This window comes from Lactuca serriola, chromosome 4 (assembly GCF_051521515.1).
Source record: "Lactuca serriola cultivar US96UC23 chromosome 4, Lser_US96UC23_V15, whole genome shotgun sequence".
NCBI classification, from domain to species: Eukaryota; Viridiplantae; Streptophyta; class Magnoliopsida; order Asterales; family Asteraceae; genus Lactuca; species Lactuca serriola.
The window spans coordinates 132,377,237-132,395,396 of record NC_136411.1 but is presented as its reverse complement, the minus strand read 5'-3'; the positions used below and the strand labels follow the sequence as shown (position 1 = coordinate 132,395,396).

The window sequence follows — 18,160 nt, the reverse complement described above, 5'->3', positions numbered from 1 at the left end:
TAAACTTTGGTTTTAACAAATTCAAATGGATAGGAACACATACACCGTTTAAATCTAAGTGTCATATGGTTTCCTCCTTCATGAAAATGATTGTGAGGAAATGCTTTCACTAAGAAAGATTTTAAGAAGATAGTGATTGTAAAATTGCATTCTCAAATTCGATTATGGTTACGGTATCCCTTTCCATGATTTGAATTGTGAGGTTTGGCAATTAGTCTTAAGTGTTTAGACACACATATGAACTATCTAAGGCAAAGGTGTATAAGTTCAAGAAGCCTTGATAAAAGATTATCAAAGCATTAAGTATAAGAAACATGGACTTAAGAAATTCAATATGTATTGTTTTTCTGAAAGTTAAGTTGTTTCTGAATACATGTCAATGCTAGTGGGAGCATAAGTGTTATGTTTTATAATAATCATCATGATAGTGGGAGCATAAATGTTATGATTGTATGATTATTAAGGCACGTATTGCAAGTTGGCAATATTAATTATAGAAAACAAGAGTTACACCTTGCAAAGTCGTAAGGGTTGTAAAGTTGTTTTGCTATAATTAAGGGAGATAATATTATGCTTCATTTCAAATCTAAAGGCTTAGGTTGAGAAATGTTAATAAATTTAGTCGAAGGTATATAGTGTGTTCTTAACATTTCGATTATGATTACGGCATTCCTCTTCACAATTCGAATTTTGAGAACATAGCAAATAAAACATTATGCGTCGTGTCCCATACGCTTCGGGTATAGGATCGATTGCGAATGCTTTAATGTTTGACCAGTCTAAAATTTTCCAAATGTCGAGCGCATTTGGAGGGAAAAGGGACTAGAATTGGTTTTGACTAAAATAATTAAACAACTATCAAAGGACAATCCAAAGTTTGACGAGGATTGGTCGCTTGTGAGTAGTTGGGAGCATGGTATTGGATGGACCATATCGACATAGAAAAGATTCTATTAAGAATGAGTTGTCATATGGAAATTATGGAAATGTTTCCATATTGGATGGACCATGTCGACATCATTACGAATAGATAAGATTCTATTAAGAATGAGTTGTCATATGGAAAATATGGAAACGTGTCCATATTGAGAATTGGATATTGAAAATCTATGACTAGATTAGAAACTTTTATGCAAAGGATGTTCAAAGGAATGTACTTTGAGTGAGAGACATCATATCTAAGGAATTGTCTTGTAACAATCTCCAATAGAGAACTTTGTAATATCATTGGCAATAGTCTTTGTGACTTTGGTGCAGTGACATTACGAAAGGATCATTGCATAAAATGTTAGAATCTAACATATTCTATAAGTGGCAAGAATTTGATATTCTTACACTTATGAAAAAGGATTTGGAGTTGTGAAATGAGAATGATTGGAAATGTGTTCTATTTGATCTATTTCACAAAGTAAGAACCATCGGTAAACATTGTGTGCATGCTAGGAGCATGGGACAAGTGTAATAATTCAAGTAAGAAGTTGATTACCCGAAACGACAAATAATGAGTAATCAATATGGTGATAAATAAAAGGAGTTTTATTTATACTCAAAGGTTTGAGGCCATATGGGATTAGTATTATTCTTGTGTTTCACATTTGCATGTTTTGACTTCCAGAATAATTGAATTTATTAAGAATAATCGAATTATTCGAACGGGCCACAGTCGTTCATATGTTGGAAGTAGATATGAATGAAGACTGTCGTGAATTGGTGTGTGGATTGTCTAAAAGAGTATTATACATAAGCAAATGTTTGCTGCAACATTCATGAGTGCTTATGAATATGATTTGAGCATTGGATTAAACCCACGCTCACTTGGATCACTCCATAAATTGTATCACGAGTGATTGGTGAGACGATAACATCTTATATTCTTGAAACCGAGATGTGTGAGTTGTATCTTGCAAATCGGTTGCACATTGATAATATGTAAACGCACTAGTAACTTGGTGTTATAAAACATATTGTTGTGTGTGATTCGGTGAGTAATATCAAGCAAGCATTGTATCAAAGTTTATCCGTTCCTTTTATCCAAGGTAGGATAAAAGCGATATCTTTGGGCCCCTCGATGATTTAGTGATGACAAACGTAAATGCTCGGCCGGGCTAGGGCTAATTTGATTTGTTCAATTAGTCAGTCGTCATAAATTGGGAATCGAGAAACAGTACAAAGAGAATGATTTGAAATCATGTCTCATACGATATCTAGAATGGCGGAATATATGATCCCTTATCTAAGGACACGCGTATCTGATAGGATCAGAGTTGACAACGGCTTTGGAAATCTACGATTGCAGATTAGGATCTAAAGTCATACGTATAATAGTTATTAGGCTTATCCAAGTGGGAGACTGTTGGATTAGTGTCTAAGTCCGTAACTATTTTGGTATGTACTTGACCCGATGGTGCATGGTCCTTTTGGGTTGCCTTCACCAAAGCAACTTGATAGCATGAATTATGGAGAGAAAGGATTAAATATGATTTATTAAGATATTATGAGAATAATATATTAAAGGAGAAATTATATTGTTTAATTAATATTAGTCAATAATTAATTGGTAATTAGTTTTGTGACTAAAAGAGATTAATTAAACTTAAGGGACTGGATTGTAATTATAAGATAATTGCAATTTGGGCTATGGATTGTCTTAAAATAAGGAGTGGACGAATTCTATGGTGAAACCCATAAGGAAATCGTCCAAGGCCTTAATTAAAGGAGTCCATGGGTTGCTTAGGGCTTAAGCATCCAAATTAAGGTTTCCTTGTTAGATAACCCTATTAGTCTCACTATATATAGACCCCTTAAGGACCAAACACGTGGCTAAGCTTTGTTCTAGAGTTTGTAGACGTTTTTGGGCAGCCTCCATCCTCTCTCCTCTTCATCCTCTTGCTTATGGTGTTTGTGAACCATTAGAGGAGTGACAATTGTGACTCTAAGCTTTCTAAAGTCAATACAAGGAGATTTGGGATTGTTATTGCTACATAACAATCAAGGTAACATCTTAAACCTATTCTCATGTTAATATGATTACTTGAATGCTAGAATTAGGGTTTATAGTCTTGGATAACTTGCATGTACAATATAGAAACCTAGATCCAAGCATTAGGGTTTGTATGAGCACATAGGATGTTCTTAGGACCAAAACCCATCACAGACAAGATGGAGAAACTTACAAGAACTTACATTAGGGAGATTGTAAGACTGCACGGTGTTCCCTTATCTATTATCTCGGACAGAGATAGTAGATTCACTTCGAGGTTCTGGCAGTCGTTACAAAGTTCCCTAGGAACTAGGCTGGACATGAGTACAGCCTACCATCCACAGACCGACGGGCAAAGTGAGAGAACTATCCAAACCTTGGAAGATATGTTGCGAGCCTATGTGATAGACTTTGGGAAAGCTTGGGATACCCATTTACCCCTTGTCGAATTTTCCTACAACAACATTTATCACACGAGCATAAAGGAAGCACCATTCGAGGCCCTCTATGCCCGAAAGTGCAGATCCCCTCTGTGCTGGGCTGAGGTGGGTGATACCTAGTTAGCTAAGGGACGAGCTCCCGAAAGCACTCTCACAGGTCCGGAGATCATTCGGCAAACAACAGAGAAGATCGTTCAAATTTGTGAACGATTGAAAGCCTCTACAGACCGACAGAAAAGCTACGCCGACAAGCGAAGGAAACCGTTGGAATTCCAAGTGGGCGACCGAGTTCTACTGAAGGTCTCACCCTGGAAGGGCTTGATATTCTTCGGAAAGCTTGGGAAGCTCAATCCAATATACATAGGGCCTTTCGAGATTCTCGCAAGAACCGGCCCTGTAGCTTACTAACTCAATCTACCGCGTGAACTCAGTAACGTACATTCTACCTTCCACGTAATGAACTTGAAAAAGTGACTGTCCGACGAGACTCTTGTTATTCCACTCGACGAGATCGAGATCAATGAGAGCCTCAACTTCGTGGAGGAACCAGTAGAGATTATGGACCGAGAGGTCAATCAAACGAAACAAAGCCGTATCCCGATAGTGAAGGTTCGCTGGAACGCAAAACGGGTGTGACATCCCCATATTTCTCGGCCAGAAAAGACCGATTTAATTTATGCTTTTTAAAATAAAATCAGAGAAATCTTTTTAAAAGATGTTGCGGAATTGGTCCCCAAACAAAATATGATAAAAGTCTATCAAAACCCTTCATTAAGAAGGTATATGTTTTCCATATATATATCAAAACCTCGGGATGTCATGTTCCGATACAGATCAAAAGCATAAACAAGACATTATATGCCTTTCAACAGTTATTTACAACTACTGGCCTATAATCCAAAAATCTCTCGTCGTTCTCTGACTATGCTCGGGGTCCACTACCTATAATCATAAAACTGAGTGGGTCAGGCTTGGGAGCCTGGTGAGCATATAGGCTTTTCAACCCACAATAATAATATACGTATTAAGTTCACCAATCAACAATAACCCTGATTACTCATTCTCGTTGTCCTCACTTTACGTCCCTAAACACCTATCACAAGGGACCTAGCCTAAGGATTATCATCGGGATGGACACTACTGCTAAGGGGTTTCCTCAGCCATACATGTCCTTAAGGCAACCATGAGGGGGATAGAGTACGCCAATGAACATTTAATTCATCAACACCTACAAGTTGCGAACCTGCTAGTGTTCCACTGGACTATCTAGAAAGTCCGTGGTCGTCATCTATACTCCGCTAGATGACAACAACAACAACAACAACAACAACAACAACATCGAGGCCTCTCACCATTTTAACACACATCAACTATTTCATCAACCCATGTTCTACCCAACATATTTTGTAGATAAAAACATATACAGTTTAAAACTTGTATAAAACATCAATTCAAGAGTCACCTCGAATAAACAATTAGCATATTTACTCATAACACGTATTTCAAGGTAAATACTTCATATCTATGTGTAAATTGAAAGTAACTACACACTCACTTATTTTGGTGAAAATCGGGCAGCAATTCATTTCCTAAAACGATCGTTTCCAATAAAACCAGGAGTTTTATTGAGAAATCGGGCTCTGCAAAAGTCGGGCTTCGAAACCGAAAAGATAATTTTTTCGGGCTTCTCGGGCACTTCGTGGGGTATTCCGGGCTTTACAATCGATATCGGGGCTTTGCGGGATGTTAAGATGAAGAAAATATGAAGAAAGGGGCTAAATGTGGCAATTTCTTAAAAATATCCGAGAAGGCTTGCAGCCTTCTATTTATAGGGTGAAGCTTCTGATCCAAGGGCTGAGAAGCTTCTGATCCAATGGCTGAGAGGGTTTGTAGGCGAAGGCTCGCACGAGGCTGCGCATGGCTTGCACATGCGAGGGCTCGCTGGCAGCTTCTAAACGGACTGGAGTCTACTGGTGCACCTGCGAGGTTCGGAGCTAGGCTAAGCGAGGCTCGGAACACGCGGCAGCAGGTCGAAACTTTGGCTGGGGAGCTGGCTGCTTCAGATTGGGCCTCCTCCTCGGTCGAATCAGAAGAGGACATGTGGCTTCGCATGACTCAGCAGTTTCGGTGACTCAGCAGCCTGGTGACTCAACAAGACACGTGTCACATTCTAAGCGAGGGTGACGTGGCAAAGTGTGACTATGCGAATTTTCTCGATTTTCATGCCAAAACTTCTAAAATCCATAACTTTCGCATACGAGCTCCGTTTTTGACGTTCTTTATATGCACGCGTAGCTAAATTTACGATCTACAACTTCCTTTTAGACTTCGTCGGCTAATTTTGAGTTTAAATGTTATATTATTATTTTTAACAGACCGGGACAGGAAACGCGTTAAAAAATCATAACTTCTTCATCCGACGTCCGTTTTCGTCAGACTTTTTACTGTTGTGCTCCTAATGACGAGACCTTCAATTCTTGTTTAGGTTGTGTCGGCTAAAAATTGCTCGATCTAAAATTCGAGTTTTTAGCTATCTACTGCTACGCTGAAACTTCGAAACATCATAACTCCTCATACGAAGTCAGATTTGGGCGTTCTTTTTATCGAACTTCTCGATTTAACTCACTTTTTACTACGACTTTCATGTAGATTACTAAGGCTAAAAAGTAGTTTATCGAAAACTCACTTTTTACGACATTCAGCACCGTGCCGGTTTTGTCGCGAAACTTCGACAGGTCATAACTTCTTCGTTATAACTCGGATTTTGGTATTCTTTATATCCCCGAAATCCTTGTTTCGACCACTACAACTTTATGTAAAGATATCGTGCTTATCTCACACTTTAATTTTGGCGCTTATTTTTATTCTTAATTAATTAAGCCCTAATAATTATGCATAAAACACATAATTCACATAATATTCACATAATTCCTTTTCATTTCTTCAAAATGAGTTACAAAGGTTAACCTAGACTATCAACTCAATATAAATGCCTAGGCTAGAAACACGAGTGTTATACGGGGACCTGAATTCACTTGGGAACGAGAGGATAAGATTAAACGGAAATATCCTCATCTTTTTCCTTAGTTACCTGTAAATACTTTTTTTGCTTAGACTTTAATTTCGGGACGAAATTCCCTTTAACGGGGGGATGATGTGACAACCCGGAATTTTCATTCGGTTAAACCCTAGAAGTCAATCAATTCTTATTATAAGTTAATGTCATTATTGCTTATTTTAACAAATTCAGAGTTCGTTTGATTATTTTAATATTATTCTTTAAACGAACGGGAGTAAGAAAGTGTCGTCTCACGTTTTGAAATTTAAAAACTGCAAACACCTCGCGTCTTAGAAGTTCCCGGCCAAACTATTTCGTTTGGGTCGAAAAATCATACCAAAATCCGTAAACTCATGCTTATCCATGAGTTTACTCCCTAAGTCTAGTTGTAATGTGTTTACTCTGCAAAAGAGTAAACTCCAAAAGAGTAAACTCAAGAAAACCTCTCAAATAGCAAACTAGAAACAATTCAAGATCTTCCAAGTTGTAAGTGTTCCATCCATTTCAAGTTGATTAAACACTTAATCTAGTGTTTGTGCATCTATTCATCCATTCATTTTTGTGTTTTTTATTAGATTTCCAAAAACACCAAGAACACACACTAAGTGTTCTTGGACTTCTAGCATATTTCAAGCTTCCTTATAGTAAGTACTTCACTCCTTGAGTCTTATGGAGTTAGTATTACAAGTTAGCATCAAGAAAATATGCCAAGAACACATGGAACAAGGTGTTCACGGTTCAAGAATGTTCTTGGGCCGTAAACACCATATAAGGCACCAAAGTGTGCCTAAGTCATTAATCTAAGCCCTAGTTGGATTTTTAAGCCTTCCTTAACATGTTTGAACCTTCCTTTAATGGGTTTAATACATGAAAAACACCAAATAATGCCATTATCATTTGTTTAAAGTTTGGGGAACTCCCAAAACCGTAAACACCCTTTAGTGTGTTTAAATGGGTCATTTTCCTTCCTTAGGCCTAAAAACTAACTTAGGCAATTACCTTGATGAGTTAGGGACTTGAAAACATAACAATACTAATTTCCATATGGGTTTAAGGTAGTAAACCCAAAGAGAAATGACAATGATGCCGTAAACACCTCAACAGGGGTGTTTTGTTGCCCTAGTCTCTTCAAAAGGCCAAACCACCAAGTAGAAATGCTTCAAAGGACTTGCAACACCTCAAAACAACTTATGGTCAAAAGGAGAGGAGTTTACGACTATAAAATCATGAGTTTACGACCGTAAAATCATTAGGTCAAGGTCATGAAAACTGTTAACTCCAAGGGAGCTTACCCTTGAGCCCCAAACACAATAGCAAGGTCCTTTAGCACCTAGGTGCAATCCTTATGACTTGTAGCACTTAAATAAGGTGTTTTACATGCTTTAGGATGTCTTAACTTTGTAAATTAGTGGTTTAAAGTCTAATTGGATACATGTATGTGTGATTATATGTTAACTAGGATCATTGAGTGTGAACAAGTCTTCACTTGTCACCTAGCTATCCTACATCATTCAGTTCATCCAAACCACCATCTACAGGTAAGTTTATACCCCTTAATTAATGTTTAAATGATTTTAAATGCTTTAATGAGATTAATACAAGTAGAAAACAACATGTTATTAAATCTTTCATATGTATTTATAAACTATGTTTTCATCCAGCAGATTTCACATACTTCAAAATGTAATGCATGGAATGGTTTTCTATCTTAAAAATACTTTGTTATCAAATGCATTACTTTTGAAATGTTTATTAAAATGACATCAGGTCATTGTTAATTATTGTTCAAAACTCATAGATGTTTTACAAAACCATTTTTACCTTCTTGAACAAAACTATATCTATACACTTATGTTCTTATATATGTATTGATGTTATAGTTTTCATCCTTCATTCAGTTTCCCACACTCTTGTGTAGCAAGGGTGTATAAACCTGCTTGAACAACCAATTACCTTCCAGTTAGCTATTATAGGGATAGTTAGAAGATACAAAACATTATTCCTATTACAAGGAATTACATCAGAGTCAGTTCATTCATGAGTCTATACTATACATTACATGTTACATGGATACACTTACATGAGTACGTTTACATGAATACATTACATGAGTACCTTACAGAATACATTACATGAGTACCTTTACGTAGATACAATTACCTATATACACTTACATGACTACTTGTATCTCAATTCATGAGGATGATTTATTAGTACCTTCTGAGTAAATTGTCCTGCCTATCCCAGTTCAATGGGATATCTAGACGGGACTAACCATTCTGAATCCCAACTTTTAGCATTAGTGGTTGATGAACATCTACGGATGCCTACGGTTATTACTTATACTAGGAGTACCTTTACGGGACTAACCATTCCTTGGGGCTACTGCTCGCCATAGAGGTTGATGAACATCTACGGATGCCTACGGTTAATACTTATATTAGGAATACATTTACGAGACTAACCCTTCCTCCCACCTGCTGTAGCTACAGAGGACAATTGGACAATCTACGGATGTTCAAAGGTTATACATTTCGCTTAATCGTGATGTCGTGTTAATCCTAATACAAAAGGATAACAATTAAATTAGTACATTTTCGTATTACTTTATTTTGTGATACATTCACATAAACGATGAGTTAGACTAAGTACTGTTAGTATTAGTCAAAAGAAAGGAAAAACTATCATTTTTACATACAAAACATTCGGGTCTTGGTAGAAGACTACATTTCATACTAGTAGGAAATAAGGGATTTTCTAGGGTTTTCATACTTATATCAATTGTTTCATTTAAAGATTTACAAGGCGTTCATAATAGTTTTCCAAAACAAGACAATGACACTTAAATACTTATGAATTCACCAGCTTTAGGCTGATACTCGCTTTCAAAATAACTTGTATTCTCAGGTCACCAGTAAACAGGTACGATGGCCAGGTTTTGACAAGACGGAGCACAGACAAGACTCGTCTTTTATTTTGATTGTATATTTTGGTGTCTTATTACATTGAAAGAACACACATGTACTACAACTTTACTTTTAATGCAATGGATGATGTTGTTGCTTGTTTACTACTTTACATTTTCGTATTACTTTATTTTGTGATACATTCACATAAACGATGAGTTAGACTAAGTACTGTTAGTATTAGTCAAAAGAAAGGAAAAACTATCATTTTTACATACAAAACATTCGGGTCTTGGTAGAAGACTACATTTCATACTAGTAGGAAATAAGGGATTTTCTAGGGTTTTCATACTTATATCAATTGTTTCATTTAAAGATTTACAAGGCGTTCATAATAGTTTTCCAAAACAAGACAATGACACTTAAATACTTATGAATTCACCAGCTTTAGGCTGATACTCGCTTTCAAAATAACTTGTATTCTCAGGTCACCAGTAAACAGGTACGATGGCCAGGTTTTGAGAAGATGGAGCACAGACAAGACTCGTCTTTTATTTTGATTGTATATTTTGGTGTCTTATTACATTGAAAGAACACACATGTACTAAAACTTTACTTTTAATGCAATGGATGATGTTGTTGCTTGTTTACTACTTTACACTGTTGTGATACTGTACATGACGTCCTCCACCCCGGAACGTTTCCGCCGTTCTTGGTTTTGAGGTGTGAGAGAGGTCTACTAACGGTAAAACTGACTTTTAACTTATACATATACAATATATTAGACTTTTAACTTTATATAGTATAAGGGTGCCATTTAAACATTTAAAATACTTGGTGGTTTAATCTATTAATAAATTAGACTTTATTTAATTAAATTTGAACCATATCATTATGGATTTATTAATTTCGTCTTTTAATTAAACACTTTAATTTAATTAAAATACAAGGTTCTAAATTTACACTACCAAAAAACAACCCTTTAATGACGCGCAAACAATGACACACAATGATAGAGGACACGCATTTGTCCGTGCCCTAAAAATTAATGTCAACTTTCCAAAATATGAAGGATAGAGGACACGCATTTATGCGTGCCCTAAAATTAGTGTCCAACAAAACAAAATTAAAAACACAAAGGGCACCTACCATAAAAGAGTATGTCGTGTAGAACTGTCGCTTTATAATTTTTCTCATGAACGCGCGTTCTCCAATATTTTAATTGCTAAGAGGGGAATGAAATACCACAAAATTAAAAGCCCGGCATTGTGTGGGTTCCTGATATGCGCTTTTTAGTTGTGAAGTTCCTAAAATCATATTTTTGACTTGATTTTTCCAAATTGGTATTTGATGTGTAGAAGATCGATAATTTCATATTTTTTATGTTCTTAAAATCCTATTCGATCAATAGAAACCCTAAAACCCCTTTGAGCACCTTTTGATGCTTGTTTTCATTACGTATCATGTACAAAAGTCAAAAGATTCATTGGTTTCTGGGCCAATTTAGCCTTTGAAACCACCTTCCGTTTAACCTTCGTTGACTTTCTTTCATTTTCATCACCGGTTTTCACTCTCTTGTTCGGCTTACAACCCGTTTCTTGTTCCGCAAGAAGCACGTTCGTGTTTGTGTTGCTACTGTCTGATTCATCGGAAACCAATTCCGATACATCCTATGTTTCACGTTCACAATCCAAATCTCGGGGTTCGATTTCTCTCACGTTCACAAGCTTCCCGGTTAGACTCGTGTCAACGACTGTAAACTTGAATAAAGCATTCCGTGACTCGGGGGACTAGGTTGAAGGTAACAAATCCTCTTCTTCTTCTAATTTCATTTTAATTTCTCCGTTTTCATCATCAATTTCGAGAATCTGTGGGTGTGAAGCGACTCTGTTTAAAATATCTGTAACCACTTCCCTTTTTCATGCCTAAGCTTGCCGAAAAATGCTGTCTTCACTGACAACCTGCCGTCTCTTTCCTTTCTTTGTCGCAGACAACCCTCTAGCACCCTATAAAAAATTCAATCTCTCTCCCCGGCCAGGTTGGATTTGGTGACAGTGGAGTAATAAATCAAGTGATAATAGGAGCATTTTTTTACATCTGATGGTTCTGTGTTTGAAGGCATAAATCGATTTTGATGTGAAATTTTTTAGGTCTTTTTGCAACTAATTTTGATGGATAATCTATTTTTGGCATGTAGAACTAGAATATGATAATCTATTTCTCTAATTTAAATGGTTGTATATATGTTTTAGGTACACAGATCACCTATAGAGGTTACTTGTTCAACATAAGCACTATTTTGAACACATTCTTTAGTTTCAATGTGTTAAATTTTAGGTTTTGATCACTAGTTTGGCACTCATTATTTCAAATGAGCTATCTAGAGGTGGAAACAGACAGAAAATCTAGGAGAAAACAGTCAAGGACAAGATAAAGCTTCTGGGATTCTTGTCAAGTGAAGAACATTCGCTTTTGAAAGGAGTAATGTCGTAATTTGTAATATTATATACTTGTGTTATAGTTGTTGCTTAATAATGGTGTTTTTTTTTTCTAAAAATAGTTGTTACATAAGGATTCAAGCAGGCGACTTGGGAGTAGGGCAGGTGAAGCTGACGAATTAAAAAAAACATGGTTGATTTTAGTTGATTAATTAGTGGAAACTGGAGGGTAGAGAAATAAAGCCAAGTTTTGTTCCACAAGTAGCTGGGAAGCAATGCATCGTGAATTTTGAAGAGTGTTGGACAAATTTGCCCCTGCTTCTGGATTCCCCTTCTACGAGTCCCAAATGTAAGGAAAACCCGTTTAAGGGATTTACTTATGCCAGGCCTGCATAGGAATGAATGATTCCAAAAGTTTGTATCAAGTTTTTTAAATGTAATTTTGAGTATCTAAATTATATGGATTATTTTTTATTGTTAAGTTGTTTCATTTATGATAATTTTAATTTAGTGATATGGTTGACCCAAATAACATTCGCACACAGGCAAGTATGGTTAGCTTTATTTTTTCATGTGCCAAAAATACCCTTGTCTTATGTGCAATGTTTATACTTGTTGATCAGGTTATTAGAATGGTTGGGGAGAGTGCAGAAGTTGTGTGTAGGAGCTTTGGAAACAAGATGCCAACTCTATAGGAATATGCAAGTGATTTAACTCTTCATCAAGGTTTCCTTTTATTAATTATTTCTTCCATTTTGTAGGGTAATTTTGACCCCAGAATTAGATGATGATTATTAGTATTTGAAAAAAAAATGATAACTAGTTAAAACTTGATGAACATTACAAATAGGAAAAATAACAAGATTGAATTCTTGTTTTGGCTTCATACTTGAATCTAATTGATAGATATCAATTTTCCTAATTTGTGATCACCATTCAATTTATTGTTAGTGAAGTTCCATTTTGGGGCAAGGTCCTCTTACTAAGTTTATATATTGGATTTTGGAATTAGGTTTAATGATTATAGTTCTGCTAGGTGCTAATTAGGGTTTTACTATAAATGATCAACGGTTACTAACTTCTTCACTGTTTTAATGAATTTGTAGGAAGCATTGACAAAGAGTATAGATATGAGATTATTGGAGCAGAACTTCCTTCAGTACATGAAAGAGATAACTTGTGGCAGGTGTTTTATCAAAGTACTGCATTTCCAACAATATCTATGAGAAAAGAATTCATCTGTCTTCTACATTCTTTAGAGCTTGCGCCTGCTCCCAATATCTAAAAAACTGAATTACATATCTTTATAAGGTTTTCATTCTTCAGGTTTCTAATATTTTATATTTTGATATGCAGACGTTGCTTTGAATTGGCTAACGTGTTTCCCCATTTCTGCAAAGAAACATTTGTATGATGTATTCTTTTTCAGTGGTTGTGTCTCAGAGGTTGGACAAACTTTAGTTCCTTATCTACAACATCACTCAAATGGACTACTTGAAACCACTGTCTGCTCAAATACTGAAAGGTATATCCCCAACGATTGTGTATCATTTAGTTAATTGCTATAAAATTATGTGGGTATAAACATATAATCCCTATGTTAATGATAGATTACTTGCACTATGCTTGCTTGAAAATGATGGGGTACTCAACTTGGCTAGAGATTTTTCTCACCAATCCAAAGATATAAATCTTGAACAGAAAAAGGCTGCAATTTCTAGAGTGGCACAGCTTGATACATCTGTCCCTCACAAAGCACGATTGGGAGCTTCCACCTTACTTTCATCACAATATCCTTCATATTTGTGATCAACTTTCTTTTCATCCCAAACATGTTGGATTTTGTTTTATCTTGAAAAAATGTGTCAGCTTATACATCAAAAGGATTATAATTCAACTCATTTAGGGAGCAGAAGAATGGAACAAGAAGTATTATGATGAATTAGTTAACTTTAATGGAAGTGACTCCAATGGTTCTATGCTATTTATTGGGGATGCTTTTGCTCGTAATTGTAGACGTGGGTCTGCAAGTATGCTATTGTATCACAAAGACAACAAATTTGATTAATTTGCATCAATATTTTGAAAAATAATAATAATAATAAAAGAACTCCTCATCTCATGCAGACGTGCTAATAAGTGAAGTGATCCCATGAATTGTTACTCAAGTTCAAAGCCTTTTACATCAAAAGACTGATTTGTCCATTGTGGAAGTTTTTAAATCAAAACCTGCTCTACAGTTTTGGTCAAAGATAATGGAGACAATTAAAGATTCATATGCTCTAGAAAGAATATCGGAGTAGCTAAGTTTGATTTCAGCCCTTTTTAGCTGGAGTGTACAATTAGTCGGTCTCTTTTATACACATTTTCTTTTGTTGTGTTTCTTTAGTCTTTATAGCCCCTCTTTTTATTTTCTATTTTTCATTAACTGTTTTTTGAGAAAAAAAATTATTTATTATTTTTGCAGTTTCTCTCAACTAAATTTTTCATTAACTGTTTTTTAAGAAAAAATTATTTACTATTTTCACTCACTTTCATCATAAAATTAGAAGTTGCTAGAAGTTTATTTGATTGATTTTTATTGGTGTACAACTATGGCAATCCATCTTCCTTTTCTTTCTGCTATCATCATATATAACTTTTAATGCGAAGTATTACTTCAAATTGACATGCATTTGAGGCTTAATAATCCTTAGGCAGGAATCACCAGAGTTGTAATCGGGATTAGGCATCCACTGCGACATCTATGGGGAAAAGCTATTCAGACATTGAGAAGTGAAGGATTGCAAGTTGATGTTCTTGGGGAGGATTTAAGAAGTGTCTTGATGGAGGTATCATATTATTGTGTAACTATTCTCTCTGAACTTAACTTTGTTTCTGCCATGGTTATATGGCATGTTATGGATGCTCTTTTCCTTCTAATGTGTTGCAGATTTGTAGGATGCTCTGAAATCATTTCTTCTTGTCAATGCCCCTTTGCTATATAGATCAGCTTCTCGAGTCCCATTCTCTATTCTCAAGTACGCAATGACCCTTGACGGTGAGTATTAACTTCTTCAAAAAATGTTGCATTTGCACCATTTGATCCTCATTTTCTGATAGGAAAAATTTTTGCTAGCAGCGGACATGCTTCATGGATAAGCAGAAAAAATCAAGACCACGAGTTTTTGAGTTACATGATAGAAGCGATGCAGTAATTTTCGGTGGAAATACTATACGCAAAGATAGTATGAAACTTTATTGTCAGCCACTTATAATTTCTGCAGATTCTTGAAGCACTCTTGTCCTTTTCTTACTACATTTTGAAATATAGATCCACGATTAACTCCAAGACATGGTGGTGGGCATTTACCTATGCGAATCAATATGTCCCAAACTCTTGATCTTCCCGAGGTTGCAAATCTTTGGGATGTTAGAGAAGTGCCCACCATAGTTGTCCCTCAGAGAGGTGCAAGAAGAAGCTTCCAGAAACTTCTTGCTTCTAAAGGTGTTGAGGTGGTGGAATTTTACATCTTGAACCCTAAAGATGTTGTGGAATATCTTTATGATCCTGGGTATCTTTCAATCTTGTGGGAATGTGGAGGGACATTATCGGCATCAGCTATTTCCTCTGGTGTCATACATAAGGTTTATGAATTATAATTTTGGTTATCTTTCATTTTTGTTTGAAAGTAGAATGCTATAATTGGGTATATGGTTTGTTTGATGCAGGTGCATGCTTTTATTGCTCCTAAGATAATTGGGGAACTTGGGTTGGATGAAATGACACAGGCTTTGGAACTAATCAATGTTTCTTATGAGCAGGTGAAGAGCCTTTGGCACAAAATTTGATGATGATTGATGAGGGAGGTTTGAAAATACTCTTCTATAGGGGAAAGGAAAGTGAAGAGGAAGCAATGAAAAAACAAACATTAAAAAAGAGAAGGAATTTTCATTCGACTTTGCATTTCTTAGATGTAAGTTAATTTATATAATTTAGTTTTAAGTTATCATACAACTTTATTTACAATAATTGTATTGTACAAAGAAGGAATGTTCATTTGACATATTATTGCAATGAATTAGCTTTATTGTTTATGGTATTTTATTTTGTATTATGAGACTTTTAATTTGCTATTTAATTTGAAAATTAGTAAATCTATCAAAAATATATAATTTTAAAAACATTTAAAATTATGTCACGCAAAAATGTGTGTCGTCTTCCTTTATGACAGGGGTTTCCTTGATACGCATTGTGTGTCATAAACACGCGCGTCGTAAGGTTACGACATGAAAATGCGTGTCGTCTTCCTTTATGACACGACCTTCCTTGATACGCATTGTGTGTCATAACTGTGTGTCCTAAATGTGTGTCATAAATGCGCGTCGTAAATGCGCGTCGTAAATAGACGACGCGCAAAAGCATGTCGTCTCTCGTTATGACAGGGCCTTCCTAGACACGCATTTGCACGTCGTCTGAGCGTTTTACAACATGCATTGTGCGTCGTAAAAGGTTGTTTTTCTAGTAGTGTTAAGATTTCACAGTTAAGGAAACTTATTTAAATTTTTAGTTTCAAAACCAAGAGGTGCATTTTTGAACCTTTTCAAATTACTAGGGTTTTTGGAATTTAATGTTTCATAAATGAGACTTTTCAAGTTCCAAAACCTGAGGGCAAGTTTTGAAACTCTTCAAAACCATTTGAATTCCATAACTTAGAATTTAAAGTTCCATAAATGGGACTTATCAAATTCCAAAACTTGAGGGCAAATTTTGAAACTCTTCAAAAATCACTTGGATCAATTTGATAGCATTTAAACTAATCATACAATTAACTATATCACAAATTGACCTAATCTAATTTCACATAACAAATTATTCAAATCAAATTCTACAAATAATTAACATTACATAAATAATCTTAAAATTTGACAGTCATCATTCAATTTGGATGAGGATAATCATTACCTTATTAGAAAAATTAAATTTTATCATTCAAAACAGTTTGTAGTAATGATCCAAATCCAAAACTGGTCAAAAACCTAGAAAATCCGCAAACAGAGGATCCTACTCGTCGATTTCATGGCAAGGACTCGCCGAGTTAATCACATATGATCCAGATCGTCGAGTTCCCTTATGGGACTTGATGAGTCCAGCAGCCACTGGCCAAAAATGTCATTTTTTCAACTTTGAAAATCAAACAAATGCATCAATATAACAGAAAACACCCAAGGCTCTGATACCACTGATGGGTTTTAAGCACTATAACATCCATATGGTGCACATACAAACCTAATGCTTTGGATTTAAGTTTTCTCTAGTTATATATGCAATTTTCATGTTTTCCAAAGCATAAAGCCTAACTAGCATACAACATTGATATTTGAAACATAAAACATTTAGTTAGATGATTACCTCTTTGTTGTAGCTAGTAGAACTTGGCCTTTCAAGAGATTAGCACCTCAAATGTGATGCCTCTAATGTGTCACAAACACCATAAGCAAATGGAAGATAATGAGAGAGAGAGAGAGAGGCTAGGAGGCACACAAAAATGGCTAGGGTTCTTCTTGGAACTCTTTGGAGCCTTTTTTTTTGGTGATGCTAGGGGTTACATTTATAGTGTGGAATTCCTAGGGTTTCACTTGTAAACCCTAATTCTCTTCCTTGGGCCTTTAGTGCAATAATCCATACGATAAGCCCTTTGGAATAACTCTTCATGGCCTCCCACATAAAGTTAGTCTATCCTAATCAACTTGGATCATTAGCCCAAACTATATGTATTACTGATTTACTTAATCAGTCCCCGTTAATTTAATCAGTCTCTATTGATCACTAAATTAATTCCAAATTAATTCTTGACCAATACCAATTAAATAATATGATTTCTCAATTAATATATTATTCTTATAATATATTAATAAATCACAAATAATCTCTTTCTCAAATATCCATCCTATCAAATTGCTCTGGTGAAGGCAACCCAAAAGGACCATGCTACTATCGGGTCAAGTACATACCAATTATAGTTATCGGGTTAGATACCTAATCCAAAAAATTCAACCTGGCCAAACACTTAATCCTAAGCCCTTCCATGGTGGCCCTAAAGTCTTTCCTTTACTAATGGGCCTAGAATCCAAGATAAAAGCTATTAGGGCCACATGGCCCAACAAGCACAACCAATACAACTATGGCTCAAAACAAAATAACAGTCCACTAACTCTAAATAAGACTAGGCCCAAAACAGAATAAGGCCCAATAAGCTGACAAGCCCACAAGAAGACCAAACCCATATGTGGTGCATACGCCCACCGTACTACTCCAGTACGATTAGCATACTAAGCCATTTGGTTGTGCGTGCAAC

General features: G+C 35.7%; 1 pseudogene; it reads left to right on the top strand.

Moving 5' to 3' along the window:
- LOC145098830 (histidine--tRNA ligase, cytoplasmic-like) overlaps nucleotides 1–15,653 on the top strand; it is a 31,104-nt pseudogene extending 15,451 nt beyond the window's left edge.
- The last annotated feature ends 2,507 nt before the right edge of the window (nucleotides 15,654–18,160 follow it).